Below are 17,703 nucleotides of genomic sequence, written 5' to 3'. Positions count from 1 at the left end.
GCTAATGGGTGGAATGTCCTTGTGCAGAAATTTTTGAGCTGGTGATTGAGAGGTGATGCGAATAGGTCTATCTGTGGCATTCCCCATTTCTTTGAGATGGTCTTGAAGATGTCCGGATGAAGCTTCCATTCGTGGGCATCCGGGTGGTTCTGCTTAATATGTCTGCTAGGGTATTGTCTTTCCCTGGTACAAATATTGCCTGTAACTGGATGTTGTAGCTGAGTGCCAGGGTCCACAGCTCCAAGGTCATTCTGCATAGGGGTATGAATGAGTGCCTCCCTGTTTGTTGATGTACCACATGACTGTGGTGTTGTCTGTCCTTATCATCAACTGGCCCTCTTTGAGAAATGGTTTGAACTTTTGGATTGCCAGTTTTACTGCCGGCATTTCTTTTAGGTTGATGTGCAGTTGAAGTTGATCCTGTGTCCACAATCCTTGCACGCATTTGTCCAGCATGTGTGCCCCCCATCCTAAGTCTGAAGCGTCTGTTGTGATGGTCTGGCTTGCTTGACATCTGCGAAAGGGTAGGCCTGGGTTTGACTGGCATGCCTGAGCCCACCATAGGAACTCCTGTTTTAAGCATGGAATTAGTGGGATTTCTGTTTCTAGACTGTGTCTGTGTTGGGACCATAAATTCTTTAGGTACCACTGTAGTTTTCTCATATGTAGTCTGGCAAATGGAACCAAGATTATGCATGATGCCATGAAGCCCAAGGCCTGCAGTACTTTTCTTGCTGTTAACTTGTTCAGTTTTGTTAGTGCCAAGAAGTATAGAGGAGTTCTTTTGTTTTTCTGTAGTCAGGAATGCCATTTGTTTTACTGTGTCCAATTCCCCAAGAAAGTCCTTGTTTGGGATGGTATTAGCCTTGACTTTTGTAAATTGACTGTGTATCCCAGTGCTTGTAGCAAGTAAATGACCCTTTGTAAATCTGTTGTCAGCTTGCTTTTGTTGTCCCCTTGTAGCAGGCAGTCGTCCAGGTATGGGTAAATTTGAATTCCCTGAAGTCTGCAATGGGCGATTACTGATGCCAGGCATTTTGTGAATACTCTGGGCGCAGTAGATAAGCCAAAAGGCAATGCTGAGAATTGATAGTGCTCTGATCCTGCAAGAAATCTGAGGTATCTTCTGCAGATTGGTCGAATGGGGACGTGCAGGTATGCCTCCTTGAGATCTAGAGTTACCAGCCAAGACTCCTTGCCCAGCATGGGAAGAAGTTGCTGTAGGGTCAGCATTTTGAATTTTGGGACAATGATGTATGTATTTAAGGTGGACAGGTCGGGAATTGGTCTCCAACTTTTTCCTTTCTTGGAACTAGGAATAGTCTGGAGTAGAACCCCTTTCCTTGCTCTGCTGCTGGCACTCTTTCCACAGCTCTCATGTTTGCTAACTCCATTATCTGGCGTAGAGCCTCTGTTTTGATTTGGAGGTAGATTTGGCATTCCTCTTTGACTGGAATAGTGTGGAAGTGAAACCGGTAACCTTGATCTATGGTTTGTAAAATCCACTTGTCCTTTGTTATGTAGTGCCAGTTCTTTGAAAATAAGGTTAACTTTCCGCCTAGAGGAGCTGCTATTTGTTCCCTGGTAGGCGGGTTTAGGGTTAAGTCACTGTGGTTGTGTTGATGTAGTGGCAGTGGCCGTGTCTGTGCCTCTGTTGTTACCTTGCCACTGTCTTCCTCTGTAGGCACCTCCTCTGGATTGGTTTCTGCCTCTGGAACGTCTATTCCTGCCCCTTTGAAATTTTGTGGAGTCAGGAAAGGACCAATTTTGGCAGGCCAGTTCCTGCTAAACCTTGGGGTTGAACCTGCAAGAAATCTTTAACAGTTTGAACAGATTTTGCCTTTTCTTCCATTTTCTTCATAACCTGCTGGGCAGATGTACCAAACAAACTTGTCTTGTCCATAGGAGCATCTAGCAACTTAGCTTTAACATGATCCGTAAAGCTTGTTCCTTTAGCCATGCATGCCTTCTTATCACTGTGCCTGTCATGGCTGATCTAAATGAAGCCTCCAGTGCATCATAGCCACATTTTAAGGAATGGTTGCTAACCTGTTGTATGTTATTTACCATATCTAATACATATTTCTTATCAAGAGATTCATCAGTGGTTAGTTTTTTAGTTAACTGATCCAGCATAAACTCTTGGTATTGTATCATGTGAAACTGACAGTTTAAAGCTCTAGCTGAGAGAGTAGCTGAAGTGTAGACCTTTTTACCCCATCTGTCTAATGACCTTGCTTCCCTTTCAGAAGGAATAGGGTTTTTAGCTATGGTCACGGCTATTGCCTTGGGGCCCTGGGATATAGTTTCTGGGTCTGCAAGTGGAGCCTTGTAAAGGTGGTGATGAGTATCTGGCACCCTGTAAAATCTGTCTGGTTTGGTAGGGGCTGGGGTAAAGAATCTGGAGCGGAGCAAACATCATTGAAAGCATCATCCACCACAGAGAGAACAGGGGGTATAGCCAAGGGCCTGTGCTGAGGGAGGTGCAGAAAGGTCCTAAGTCTTTTTCTGGAGTCTGAAAAATCCTGTTGCTGCCATTGGAACTGTTCTCATGGCATGCAGTGAGGGTATGAGTGGGTTCCCCCCTGCTTGTTTATGTACCACATAACAGTGGTGTTGTCTATCTTTACCAATAATTGTCCTGGAAGAATGTGGTCCTTGAAGGCTGTCAGTGCATACTGTACAACTAACATTTCTTTTTGATTGATATGCAGGTGCATTTGACTTGGGTTCAATTTGCCCTGAATGCACTGCCCTGCCAAGTGAGCCCCCCATGCATAGTCTGATGCGTCTGTTGTTAGGGTTTGTGGTGGCAGGGAGTAGAGTGAACGCAGTCCCTTGTTCTAGTGGCAGGCCTCTATCCAACAAAGGAACTCTTATCTGTTGACAAGGTATGATAGGAATAATTTATTCTAGAGCCTGAGAATGTTGACACCATAGGCTTTTTAGATACCACTGTAGTTTCCTCATATGCAGTCTTGCATATGGAATTAGTAGAATGCAGGAGGCCATAAACCCCAGGGCCTGCAGAATTTTCCTTGTAGATAGCTGGGTCTTTGTGGCCAGTAGTTTGAAGTAAGCTGTCAAATGAACTTTTTTCTCTGGTGTGAGGTAGGCCATCTGGGAAGTTGTATTCAAGCTTGCTCCCAGGAATACCATTTGTTGGCAGGGTACAAGATGTAATTTATTTTCGTTTATGGTGTACCCCAGAGAAGTTAGCAATTTCTTTACAAAAGCCAGATGATTTAATAGTATACCCTGGATTTCTGCCTGAATTAGACAATTGTCCAGATATAGGTATATTTGAATATTTCTTTGCCTGCAAAATGCAATGACTGGAGCTACGCACTTTGTGAATACCCTGGGCACAGTAGATGAGCCAAAGGGCAGAGCAGAGAACTGGTAGTGCATGTAGCCTGCTCGGAAGCGTAGGTATCTTCTGCAAGATTCCCTTATTGGGAAGTGTAGGTAGGCTTCCTTTAAATCCAGTGTTGCCAACCCGGCATCTTTGTCTAGCATGGGAAGCAGCTGATGAACAGTTAGCATCTTGAATTTTGGGATTACCAAAAATGTGTTTAGGATAGACAGATCCAGAACAGAATGCCAGGAATTGCCTTTTCTGGGCACCAGAAAAGGGTGAGTAGAAACCTTGTCCCAATTCCTCTTCTGGAACAGGTTGAATAGCTCTGATGCTTAAAAGAGAAAGAACTTGCTTTATAGTCTCTGTCCACTGATTTGGGGGTAGGTCTGACCAGCCATTTGGGGTTGGTAAGGAGTGGAAGTGGAATCTGTATCCTTGGGAAACTACAATTAAAACCCATTTGTCCTGGGTAATGAGTTCCCAATTTTTCGCAAGGCGGGCAATCTTTCCCCCTAAAGGAACAGCCAGCTGAGCAGGGCTAGGAAAGTTTAAAGTTAAGTCATTGAGACAGTTTACCATGGGGGGAGTCTTACTACTCCCCACTTTGGAAGAGGGAGCCCCCCACTGTTTAGGCCTGTGCGTACCTTGGGACTGAAGCCTGGGTGCTCTGCTGGCTCTGGGTTTGGACTGAGAAGGCCTGGGAGAGGCAGGAAAGGACCAATTCTTAGAGGGCCAATGCCTACTAAATCTGGGAGGTTGTACTTGCAGGAAATCTAATAGTTTGCATAGATTTAGCTTTTTACTCCATCTTTTTAAGTACTTCTTATGCTTTGTTGCCAAACAGGCAGTCTTGGTTTAAGGGAGCATCCAGCAATTTAGCTTTAACATGATCTGGCAGAGATTGCTCCTTAAGCCAAGCATGCAGTCTCTGTACAGACCCAGTGACGGCAGCCCTGCAAGATGCCTCTAATGAATCAAAACCACATTGCAAAGCATGTTTTCCAAGTTGTTCAGCAGAATGCATTAAATCCTGTATTTCTTTATTTTCAGCACAGTCAGTAATCAACATAATTTTCTGTTTAAGCAATCCAATAATATGCTGCTGATACTTTAACATATGAAACTGGCAGTTTAAAGCCCTAACGGCTAAAGTAGCAGACGTGTATACCTTCTTTCCCCATCTATCCAGTGCCCTGGTATCTCTATCAGAGGGGGCAGGATTTTTGGCAGTAGTAGCCTTAATGTCCTTGGGCCCTTGTGAAATGGTCTCAGGATCTGCAGTAGGATTTTTAAAGAGGAGCTTGCGAGAGTCAGGTACCCTTGTAATACCTATCAGGTTTTCTGGGAGCAGGAGGTAAAGATTCAGGGGCCAGCCAAGATTCCAAGAAGGCATCATCTACAATGTCCAGTACAGAAGGCATAGCTAAAGGCCTGTGTTGAGGCAGGAGTAAGAATTCCCTAAGCCTCTTTTTGGAGTCAGAGTAATCCTAGCTTTCCCAGAGGAAATGCTCCTAAGAGTATGCAAGGTTTCACGAAAGGAAAAATCCTCTGGAGGGGAAGCAGTGGGAATGGAGTCCTCTGCATCAGAATCCTCATAGGTAGATAAGGGCAAATCCTGGTCATTAGAGAAAACAGAAATTTCAGATTCCTCATCAGAAGGAAAATCAGTCCTAGGTCTCAGAGGGGGAAGGGTGGCTTCCCCTGATAAGAGTAATAAGGTCCTCAGCCATTCTTATTTGTTTTTTAGGCATAGGGGACTGACCATGCAGTCTGGGCATTGTTTTTTTAGGCACAGATCGAGTTTTTGGCCTAGAAGAAGAAGATGGCGTCGGTTTAATATGCAAGTCAGTAGGCCTGAATACACCCTCAGAAGCTGGTTCCTGCACAGTGGCTCCAGACCCATCCAAGGTAGAGACATCCGCAGGTTCCACAGTAGAAGAAGCATCTCGTGGCATACCGGACTCGGAATGGGTCTTAGTAGAGGCCTGTGAATCTGAAGTAGCGGGTAACAGGGGCTGTGAAAACTGAGTACCGGCGAACTGGCAACTAGCTTAGGTGAAGTGTCGTCAGCAGCTTTGGACTTAAACGGTCTGTCTCTGTCTTTATCTTTGCATTTTTTTAGAATATCGGTTGTCGGCATAGCTTACCAAAGCCATTTTTGGATAATTGAACCGAGTACCAAAATATTTAGAAGTGTAAATGAACCGAAAATGAATAGTTTGTTGATTAAATAGAGAACAAAGCTGACAGTGAGGTACGTCGTGGTCTGGGCCTAGGCAAAGAATGCAGTATGAATGGAAATCTTTATGAGGTATTTGCTTTCCACAAGAAATACAATTATTAACTTTTACTGACCAGTTGAGAGCAAGAAAAAGTTTCCCCAATGGGGTACTTAGCTTAGTTGAAGACTTTGGTTCTGAAACTCGAAAACAAAAATTGCAGGAGTCAGCTGACCGGCACTTGCAAACTGCTTCTGCTTCGGGCAATGCACGGCAAGAAAGACTGATAAAATGGTGCCGGCTGCATGCTTTATACCCCTGACTACTTGACATCATGGAAGATGAGACAGCAACCGACAGAGGACCCAAGACTTTGATAATCAGGCCGACTGAGGGCTACTGCAAGCAGATAACCCTAATGTTATGACTGCAACATTGAAACATGAAGAACATCCCCTAACAGAGATCTATATCCCACTACAGCATGGAGGCGTTATAGGATGCACCACGGGGATTACTGGAGAACTCCTTCTCCAAAGGTGTATAACACATTGGCTGACATCAGCAGGATTGCCAAAGTACGGCATTTGAAATGTACTGAGTGTGACTAGTCTCTAATGCATAACTCCCTACACAGACCTTGAAACACATGCAAAACATCCAGAACTGCCATGGGTGGATATAAAACCCTACCAGAGTTCTGAGTCACACTACAGCAGTACACAGTTATGGCACTCGCTACGGAGATTACTAAGCTACAACCTTCCCAGAGGTGTATTTCTGGGTGGATGACATCAGCAGCCTTGCCGAAGTTGAGCATTTAACTTGTAGGGAATGTGGCTACCCTAAAAAGCATTGCCTTCTACACATACAGACAGACAGACACACACACACACACAGTTGCCAAGGCTGGGGTTAGAACTCCTACTTAACTAGTTTATCACACTACAGCAGTACACAGTTATGGCACGCGCCATTGAAATTACTGGCCTATCCCTTCCCCAAAGGTGTATTTCACAGCTGATGACATTGGCACACTTGCCAAAGTGGATCAATGGAGGTTGTAGTGTCTGTGAATGGACTCAAAAGCATTGCTCCCTATACTGACAAAGGAACACACACACACTTGCCATGTTTGGGAATAGTACTCCTACCTAACTAGTTTATCACACTACAGCAGTACGCAGTTACAGGACGTGCTACGGAGATTACTGGGCTACAGCTTCCCAGAGGTGTATTACTAGGTGGATGACATCAGCAGCCTTGCAAAGGTTGAGCATTTGAATTGTAGGGAGTGTGACTAGCCTAAAAAGCATTGCTCTCTACACAGACAGACACACACACACAGTTGCCCTGTCTGGGAATTGAACACCTAACTAGTTTATCACACTACAGCAGTATGACATTCTGGTACGCACCATGGAGATTACTGGGCTACAACTCTCCCAAGGGTGTATTTCACAGTGGATGATCTCAGCAGACTTGTCATAGTAGGGCTATGGGAGGGCAGTGTGTGTGGATGGGCCATAACCCATTCATATTCTAGAGGCTGACATGCCACATGTGGGCACACACAGGGCCATAATCCACAGGTACATGTATTTAGCTGCTAGATCACTACTTTTGTACAGTCATGTTTCACAGCTGGCACATACACCAGTAGTCTGTAATGCTGACAGATACTGGTGGCTAGTATCTGCAGTGAGTGACATCTGAACCTCATGTGTTTGGGGCCTTTTAGCTGTGTGCTCGGTGGGACAGGCCTGGATGGCTCCTTGTCACAGTCACCCTCTTCCAGACATCTCTGTATGTCTACCTTTGGCTTATCGTAGTGTGTTGTTCTTACATATATGTCTGTATTCCTAGCCAGTGTGTGTGCAAAGCATGCGTGGTGCATACTGACGAGTGTCTGCACCAACAACTGCAACTCCCAGATATATTGGGTCCACTGGTGTTTGCAGACATGGCCTTCATGTGTTTAAGTGTGTTAGCATGCCCAGTATGGCCTTCTGTACTTAATGTGTGGATCAAGTCCAGGTAGTTTGCACTGCAGTGCTGACCTTGGTGGTGTAAACCGACAGGTGGCATGCTGTTTCTGCAGGGTATCCATCACACATTTAGCAGTGACTGTTCCTACATATCTGCATAGGATGGGGGGGCTCAGCTATGTCTACATTTCTACACAGGGTGGGGGGCACACCTGACTGTTATTACATTACTACATAGGGGGGCACACCTGTCTATTTCTACATTTCTACACAGGGTTGGGGGGCACACCTGACTGTTATTACATTACTATGTAGGATGTGGGGGGCACACATGACACTTGTACACATTTGCTATGACTGTACTGGTATGTCAGGTACTCCATTTCATTCTGTATTGCTAACTATCATGCTGGCTAGAGGCATACCAGTGTACTACAGATCGTGGCTTTGGTTGCCCTGCATATTATTGTCTGACTTTCTACCCTTCAGAACTAACATCCCACTGCCTGCCCTGCTGTGGTCTCTGTCTGTGTAGGCCTGGGGGGAAGGTTAACCATAGCCATCATTCAGGAGCCATAGCAAAGGCTCTGTTTGGGCTTGTCTACACCTGTCCTGCTGGCTGAGACTGTTGTTGGGTATGTGAACCATCCTGACTGGCATGTGTGGGTTATATGGACACACATTTCCTGCAGTGGGTTTTGTCACCCTGTGTAGTACTGGCTACTATGGTGACTCCAGTATGTGTTACAGATGTCATGGTGCCACTATGGGTGTCTGCTGCCATGACATTCAGCCAACCAATTCCCTTGCATGCACACATCCATACCACAGCTACAGGTAACGACACATTCTATTCCATTTGGCAATTGGTAGGTGGACTTACCTTGAGGTTGTGCCAGACTTGCGCTTACGGATGGTGCTGAAGTGCTGCCTATGTCTGATGCACATTCTACACTCCCTATACATGGTTGAGCACAGGTAGTGTCATGTTTGGCATCCTTTTTACTGTATGTGCGAGTCAGAGAGAGGTGTCATTCCCTGGGTCCCTACTCTGTCAGTGCATGTGCTTTGCGTTGCCTCTTTGCTGCAGCCTCAGCATACTGGGCATGCCTCCATCTGCCTACTGGGGCAGGGGCAGGTTGTTCCTCCTCAGAGTTGCACTGTGCCTGTGCAGGCCTTGGCATTGGTGGGAGGCTGTGTGGCCCTGCCCTATGCTGTTCCTGCTGCAGCTGTTTCTGCAGGATCATATTGTGTAGCGTAGCACATACCATAACATTTTGGTTACATGTAGCTGGTGAATACTGCAAGGCTCCACCAGATGTGTACAGACACCGGAACCATGACCTGAGCATCCAAAACAGTCTGGCCTGTGTGTGTGTGTGCCTCATCATGGCATTCTTGTTCAGCTGTGTGTGCATTTCTGATGGGTGTCATCAGCCATGGCTCCAGTGTGTACCCAACATCCCCCACTAGGTGACCGTAGGGGATGTCCCCATTGGCAAATCTCTGGTACAGCTGTATCAGATGCCATATGTGGGAATCATCATAGCTTCCAGGGCAGCCAGCACACATTTATTATAATGCCCTGGGCATCACATACAACCTGGCAGTTGATGGAGGGGATGCCCCTGCGGTTGATGTAGGCCCTACCCTGCTCACCGGGTGGTGCTTTGATGCCTATGTTCATGCAGTCTATAGCACCACTACCCCAGGGTATTCTGCTATTTGGTGGAAGAGACACATATTGCTGGAAAACACTTCATGGGTGTTGAGGAAATATACGTGCTCACTAGCATGTGCTGACATGGCATCCAGGTACTGGTGGAATACTCTGGATGCTGATGCCTGTGAGATCCCCATGAAATCCCCAGCTGTGCTTTAGGAGGTACCTGTGGCTAGTATACCTAGGCCTACACATACCTTGGTATCCACTGGGATGGGTTCCCCTCGGTTGGTTTGGTGTGTCAGGTGTGGCCGGCACAGCTCAACAATTTGCTGTAGGAGGTCTCTGTCCACTATCTCCAGCTCATGCAGCCCCTGGTTCTGTACACTCTTCTCCATCTCCTCACCGTGAGTTGTTCGGCAACATTCACATCCTCACCACCCTCAGCCTCTTGCGCATGTTGTTTTATGTTGCCTGCTGCAGCCCTTCTCATTTTGTAGGTTTGTTTGTTAAGATTTCCCCATTTGTATACACTGGTGGTGTAGAGTGTGGGAAAAACCAGAGGGGAAGGCGTTTGCTTTGTTTATAATAATGTTCTGGGCTGGGCTGCTGCCTGTGTAATTGGCTGATTCTGATACATTTCACCTGTCAGCTAAGCTAGTTCTCCTTGATTACCTTCCTACTGCTGTTTTCCCTTCCCATTGCCTTCCTGTTTAAGCCAGTGTCCGTGCCGCACAGAGTGCCAACATGTGCACACTGCTACTTCCTGGTTTAACTTCTTTTGTCTTCATGTAAAACCTGCTGTGCGCACACCCGCTTAGGCTTTGTAAAAAGTGCTATGCAGGTTTAGACACACCCCCTAGCTTAGCTGTGAAAAGCTAGGGGCAAACCTGAGCCACAGGGCTCCACTCCACTTACAGTTTGCCTAACACACACACCCATGATGTCACCTAACTCCTAGGCTTGCACCATGCTATTCCTACCCTTACACTGTTGGGACCTGCCTCAAATGCTGGGGAAAACTGAGATTTACTATCCTTCCCTTCATTTGCATTGGATTGCCTGCTAATGCATAGTTACATGTCTCACACCGAGCCTCCCCCCTTAACAACCACTACTCACTGGCCATGTTGTCTTTTGCCTGCCATTGACTTGCATGGCAGAATACTGATTTTAGTTAGAATGCTTAATTTAGGTTCATTTTGTTATTTTCCCCCAATCCCGTTTGTGCACAGCTGCCCTATGCTTAAACAACCAAGATTGGCTAAAAAATAATAAAAGTTGAGATTTGTATTTTTTTTTATGTTGGCAATGCCAATGGCCTTATACTTGGCCATTGGCATGCTTACTACATGATATGCAGCATTTATTTGGAGCTATCGTAGCTCCATTTTGGATTTTGCAGAAATGAACTTGGTTACTAACCGAGTACATTTCTGCAGTTAGCACTAGTCATGCATGGACTGTTGCAAGCTTCCTGGATTGCAAAATCACCTAATTTGCATAATTTCTCCTGCAAATGGGGTGATTTGCATACCAGGACTTAGTCTGTGCAGGAGTAGTGCAAGAGCGCTCATGCACACCCCTGCAGGTTGTTTCTGGATCGCACGGCAGACATATTGTCTACTTGTGCTCCTGCACCGATCTTGCACTCCGTGCAAGCGTTTGTGAATCCGGGGGCTTGTTTTCCACTCTAAAAAAACTATTTTGGGTAATCAGTAATTGCTTATGTTATACTTTTCCTTTATCTGCATATCTTCTAAGTGTTTCTGCCTGTGTCGATACCTTTAGTTTATTATTTGCAGTAGTGTATGATAAATCCTGGTCTGTTCTAATACTGCATGTTTTTTTTCACATCTAAGTATTTTTGTAAATCTGTTCCCTCTTCTAACACTGATACTTTTTGTCTTAATTGCTTTACAGTTTTCTCTATTCGATAGTTCTATGATGGCATTTACTTTTTTCCCCTTCCTTTTCTTTATTACACTATTTTTTGTGGGAAGACTTTATTAATTTAGTTGAACATGCACAGTAATATATCGTATTTACTTCTGTTACATCACATGAATTTCTGGTAACAGTCTTGATTATTGTGTTCAGTTGTTTTATCAGACTTCTAAGATTCTGGGTCTTATTGACTTCTTGAAATCTGTTTCTTTTGTTGATCATAATATGCCTACCCATCTTTATTAAATCAAGCAACTCTTCCCTTAGATCTTTTTCTTCTAAATTGAGGGCACATTCTTTTATTCTCGGTTTCATGCAGGCATTCCACAGAAAGTTCCAGAACATCTTCCTGTGACATATTCTATTCAGTTGTATCCTATGTCATCTTTTTCATATGGGAACTCATTGGCCAGTTACTCCACAGCATCCACGACATCAGAGTTGCCACCATGTCCTGCTCCTTCCCTTCCTGTGCAACTCCAACTGAACTGTTGTGCTGGTTTTCTACTGAAGGCTCCAGAGTAACTTCATGTGACAACTGATTAGATGCTTCCCATTCCACCTTTTTCTTCTTAATTTGTGGACTCATTGTTCCATTATGCTGTGACATTAATAGAGTTGGATTTTCTACACTAAATCATACATTTCACAGGTAATCCATAACTTCAGTTTCTATTTCTTTAACATCTCCATTACTAATCCCCTTTTCTACTTTCCCCCTTTATTTTATTTTTGTAATGTTAAATTTTCCATATCAGGATGCCTCTACCTGTATTTTTCTTCAATTTTGTATTGATCAGTTTTGCTTGCTCCTTTGCATAAATATTGTACCATATTAAATCTCCTTTTTTGCGTATGTCCATATTTCTTCTTCAGATGTCCCCCACTCCGTTTGTTTCTTCTTACTTTGGGGGCCCATTGGGGACATACCTATATACGAACAGGTCTCAGACTGTAGACTTGAAGAGATGAGGAGATGTAATGAATGGAAAGGAAATGGCATTGCAGAGTAGTGTATGTGGGTCAGTGGTGGAGATGATAGGAGATGTGAGGGTTATATGGTAATTAGTATGGTGAATGAGTGCAGTAAACGTAAGAATCACCAATGACAGACTTGGTATCATTCTGGATTGAGATGAAGGAAAGAAGGTGAGAGAAGTAATAGAGATGCTTGCAGAGCTGAGTGCAAACTGGTGATGTCTAGTCTTAACTCGTAGGGACAGTGTATTATGTTGTACATGTATGAAATTTCTGTGTAGTCTGAACTGCATTCCTTCTCCCTATGTAGTGCCAAGAACAGTTAAATTAATAGTGCTTGATGATATCATTTTATATAAAGATTCCAACTGGATTACTAAGTTTATTATTTCTGGCCTGTTACCAAAACTAAAAAACAGAGACATGAGTGAGTTCTGAACATCTTTTTCTTTAAACGTGTTCTTCCGTGCAAATGTTGCTTCTCATCTGTGTAGTGACTAGTTTCTTTATAAGTGAATTATCATAGTCACCATCAACCCCCTTTTTCCCATTTACTACATGGGATTGGGGTGTCATGTCACTTGTTGCCATCTCTCTCTATTCAACATCCACGGTTGACTGTAGCAAGTCTTCTCTCGCACAATTCATTCACCTGTTTGCTGGATCCCCTTGTTTTTTCCTGCCTTCTTTCAGTCTGTCCCAAATCTTCACCAGATTGTCTTCTGCATTCCTGCACATGTGCCTGAACCACAGTAATCTGTTCTCTTTGAACTTTTCTGTAATTGGAGCTACTTTAGCTTTTGCTCTTGTCCTTATTTCTTCATCAGTCCCACAGTGGACACACAGCATCCTACCACCCATCTAAGGCACTTCATCTCCATCACCTTTAGCTTCAAGTGCCCTACCTTTACTGCCCAGGTTTCTGTAATATACAGTAGTACTGGTTGCATCACTGTTTTGTACACCTTACTCTTCAGCTTCTTTGGCATTCTTCTGTCATACACTATCCCTGACACTGTGTCAGTTGGCTGCAGCCCATCTGATCCTAGCTTTGAATTCCTCATTCAGACTTTTCTCAACCACCCCTCCCAGATACTTGGAGCTGTTAACCTGTTCCACTGTGTTCCCTTCTATCTCAATTCCAGCTTCTTCTGACTGCACAAATTTGCTGGCATTACAACTGTCTTACGTGTACTAAGTTTCAGCCCATATTCCTTCAGTTTTGCATTCCATTCCCCCTACCCTTTGTTGAAGTTCTTGCTCATCTGCATACAGCAACTTTGTTATCCTGTCCCCTCTGAACTGTTGTTAATGTAGTCTGTCACAAATATGAACAGAAGTGGGTTTAGGGCTGAACCCTGATGCACTCCCACTCCCACTCGGAATTCCTATGTACCTGAATCATTGGTTCCTTGTACGTTGCTTGCAGTGTCTTCCAAAGTTTCTGGGACTTCAAATCAGTGCAAGACTGCCCAGTCAGCTTTCTTGGCTCTTGCCATATGCTTTCTCCAAGTCTAGGAATGTTCAGTTGGACTCTCTACTCATTTCTAAGCTTCTTCTGAAGTATCTGTCTCACTGCAAACACTGGGTCATTTGTGCTTCATCCTGATCTGAATCTGACCTGCTCATTTCCCATCTTACTTCCTACTACTCTGTTTATTCAATCACACTCTATACAACTTTCATACAGCGTGATACTCCCACTTGCAGATGCTGTTGAATATTTCAATTCCAAATTCTTATCAATCCTTGACAATCATGCACCAGAACGAACCATCAGAGTTAAAACTAAACCTGCCCCCTGGCTAAAGAAACACGACAAAAAATGTTACTCAGAAACAAATCTTGGACAAAATGGAGATCGAGCAAATCTCCTTCTGATCAACTGATCTTTAGACAATTAAGAAATTGTACCAAAAAAGCCATACTCTCTGACAAAAGAAACTACTATAGTAATCTCCAACAAATTAATACTAATAAACCACAACGATTTTGGGCAACCTTAAATAAACTTATTCACCCTGGACAGACTACTACTCCCTCCCCCTCTGAGTCAGAAAAACATACAACCCTAGAAACTGCCAACACCTTTAACTCCTTCTTTACTGAAACCATTAACTCTCTGGCCTCTCATCTTTCCTTAGATAATTCATCCATCCCTGATCCCACTTCTGCTAATCTCCCTACCTTTAAACTACAACCTATCTCCACCTCCTTTATCCAAAAACTCAAACCATGTAGCCCCTCTGCCGACCAACTTCCTGCCGAATACCTTCAAAAAGCAGCAACCAAAATAGCCTACCCAGTATCCATCCTTATAAACAGAACTATTAGCGAAGAAACCATTCCTGATATCTGGAAAATCTCATACATCATCCCCTTACATAAAGGTGGCAACTCCAATGACTACTCTAATTATAGGCCCATAGCTCTCGTCACCAATAGCAAAGATTATGGAAAAATGCATACACTATCAACTAATGGGTCACCTGACTAAACATAATATTCTGTCCAACTGCCAACATGGTTTTAGGCCTTTTCACAGTACTACCACTGCCCTCCTTTCCTTCACTGATTTTATCAATAAAAATCGCAATAATAACAACCTATCTTCAAGCACTCTTTATAGACCTTTCCAAAGCCTTTGATATGGTCAACCATCCCCTGCTCTTACAAATCCTGGAATCTATCTCTCTTGAACCCAAGGCTATACACTGGTTTGCCACTTACCTCAGCAATAGAAAGCAGGCTGTCCTCTGGGGTAACAAACTCTCATCTCTGCTACCAATCACACTTGGTGTTCCCCGGGGCTCTATTCTAGGTCCTCTTCTTTTCTCTCTATTAATAAATGACCTTCAATTGGCTTTACCCCAAGCCACATGCATTCAATATGCTGATGACTCCACACTTATCTGCTCCGCTAAAACTACCTCTGAGTTACAAACCCTTACTCAAAATGTCTTCAACACAATTGAGGCATGGTTCTTAAAACGCTGTTTACTCTTGAATGCTACAAAAACCAAACTCCTCCTATTTAAGCCCACTTCTAGGTCCCCCCCACTAGAATTCTCCATCTCATCTAGCAGTGGTACCCTTATATCCCCTGATTCTACCACTAAGCTGCTAGGTGTTACAATAGACAACAGCCTTACTTTTGATACTCATATTAACAATACCATTAAAACTGTCAATAGAAAATTGGGCTCCGTCTACAGAATTAAAACATTCTTAACTTCCAATGCTAAATCTACACTCGCCCACTCTCATCTTATTTCTACTCTCCTCTATGCTTCACCTATTTACACTAACCTAAAGAAAAACACTCTCTCTAAATTGGCTAACACTCTTAATAACATTGCTAGATTTGTTACCGGAAATAAATATAGAACTCACCACTGTCTGAACCTACAGCAACTTCACTGGCTTGAATTACACAACATGCTATTACTCTCTCAACTTACCTTTGTCCACAGGATATTCTACCAACCTAACAATACACCTATCCTCTCTAATCTCTTTACCCCTTATACAAACCTCAATTCCCTTTGGTCCTCTAACAAACTTCTAGTAACTATATGTAAATCTAATAACTCAGCCGGCGACTCCCTTTTCTCCAACACCATTGGTAAGTCTTGGAATCGGCTTCCTACTGAACTCACTTCCATCACATCTCCTATTCTCTTTAAACAAAAACTAAAAACACACCTAAAAAACACTGGTTGTGCCCTTGTCTCAATCCTGACTAACCATGACCACAGCAATCTCTCTCCTTCTATCTTCCTCTACTCTTTACCTGCTCACTATTATGTGATTCTTATATTTTTATTTCCTTTCTCTATTCTTATTTATCATGTTTTTTTTCTTTTCTTTCATATATGTCTGAAACTGCTATATATATGTATTACTAAACCAGGATTTAATTCCCATTTGTGGCACTATACTTGCTCATCCAATCAAGCTTTGTTCTTATCATTTTTTTGTTATAAACTGTTTGTACCATGTGGAGCTTTTCTCCCCGGGCCTCTGCTGAAAATGGAGAGGTCTCCAGTCAGACTAGCCCGGTTAACAAATGTTAAATAAATAAATAAAAATAAAAATAAATGATACCTCTATACTGCCCACAGTCATGAATGTCCCCTTTGTTGTTGTATACTGGCACTAATATACCTATTCTTCAATCATTTGGGATATGTCTTTCTCTCCATACTGCTACGAGTAGTTCAGCAGCCATTTCCCCATCTCACTCAACATTTTGATCATAATCCATTGTGACCTCATCTGAGCCTGCTGCTTTCCCTGACTTCATTTTCCTTACTGCTATTCTTACTTCTTCTAGGGTGGGCTCCTCCTTCTCTCCTCTCACCGTAGGCTGTGTCTGGAGTAGTACAGCTTCTGTAGGGTTTTCTTCATTCAGAACCTGCCAAAAGTACTCCTTCCATCTGCCTTTGATGTACTGTGGATTTGTGAGTAGGTTGTTGCTAGCATCCCTTATGAAGGGTGTCCGACTATCTTTATAAGTGAATACAGTGGGAAACCATACTAAGTAGTAACCATTCACACCACTTCTAATTTGCATCCACAAATGGTTTAAATGTCTGTACCAGCGCACAATAATTGATAATGTTATGTGAACTCTAATAAAGAAAACAATTTAAGCTAATATACCATGTATTTAAACAGCAAGACTTTAGCCACATAAAAAAAGAGTCTGTATAACAGCAGAAAATGACAAAAGGGAAGACACTGTTACATATGTACAAGTCTCAATGGACAATTCAGACATGTTTGAACTGCTCCTTCCCCTGAATTAGTCTGCATGGTACGAATGACTTTCTTTAAAGCATAAATATTGCTTTTGTACAAGAAGCAATGTGGGAAATTCTATAAAATAAAGTAAGAAATATACTGAAGTGTCATAGCTCGGAGACTGGGTACAAAACTGTGATGAATTTATAAAAAAAAAAAAGTTGAGCTACTACTATGCCAAGAACATTCTCATTACAATATTCCAGACAAACATACTACTTTTATTACTGATTTTATTTGGGGCATTATATCCAACAGATATGTGACATAGGGTAGGATGAAAACATTACCAGCTCAAAAAATCCAATGCATGTTATGTGTAAGTATGTAATGTGTGCAACTCCCTATTCTTGAATCATAGCTATGCTACTACAGCATGCTACTCATACCTCCCAACCTGCAGACAATGAAAATAGGGAGAAAAGCCCTTGAAAAGTAGGAATATCCAGCTAAAAATATGGACAATTTATTAGCATAAATTAAGAATACCAAACAGCACACAGTTCTTCCTGCTTCCACTAGGAATGTTTCATACTACTCAAACGTTTAAAAATAGAGAGTTGTAAAAATGATGGAAAAAATATAAGTACATTACCAATGATGAAATTGTAAAATCCACAAAATTCAATGGTACTGAAAAATTCTACCACACAAGGTCATTTATTTTTGCTTGAGAAAAGAAATGTAAGACATGGGTCCGCTTTCCTTATATTACTGTTGCCAACAGTCTATTGGCCATGT

This window comes from Protopterus annectens, chromosome 3.part0, assembly GCF_019279795.1.
Source record: "Protopterus annectens isolate FY-2018-M chromosome 3.part0, PAN1.0, whole genome shotgun sequence".
Taxonomy (NCBI): Eukaryota; Metazoa; Chordata; order Ceratodontiformes; family Protopteridae; genus Protopterus; species Protopterus annectens.
The sequence above is the reverse complement of the archived record's forward strand: the minus strand, read 5'-3'. Positions refer to the sequence as shown.